The sequence below is a fragment of the Acanthisitta chloris genome, unplaced genomic scaffold (assembly GCF_000695815.1).
Source record: "Acanthisitta chloris isolate BGI_N310 unplaced genomic scaffold, ASM69581v1 scaffold21048, whole genome shotgun sequence".
Lineage (NCBI taxonomy): Eukaryota > Metazoa > Chordata > Aves > Passeriformes > Acanthisittidae > Acanthisitta > Acanthisitta chloris.
Window position 1 is genome coordinate 5,304 of NW_008685620.1, and position 276 is coordinate 5,579.

The 276-nt window shown below is 60.1% G+C and overlaps 1 protein-coding gene across 1 annotated transcript in view; it reads left to right on the plus strand.

Moving 5' to 3' along the window:
- Nucleotides 1-276, plus strand: part of LOC103807131 (dnaJ homolog subfamily B member 5-like) — a gene marked incomplete at its 5' end in the record, with an annotated part of 4,308 nt that overhangs the window by 3,537 nt on the left and 495 nt on the right. The window lies entirely within an intron of this gene.

Genomic DNA, 276 nt, shown 5'->3' on the forward strand with positions numbered 1-276 from the left:
TGCTATGGCCATACTGCCTTCCCACGCTCATAGCCTTGTGGGGGCCGTCGGTGGTGGGGATGGGACACAGGCTGTGCTATAGATAACCCCCAGCACCAGGCAGAGCTGCCGTGCTCTGGAGGGTGACAGCTGATGAACCGTGGCGGCATCCCATGATCTCAGCTGGATTTTCGGCTGCCCGAGGCTGGAAGGGGGCTAAATTTAGCCTGTCCTGTTGCTGTGGGTGGTTGGACGCTTGCTGGTGCTGCCTCTTGGGGAGCCCAGGAAATGGAAAGG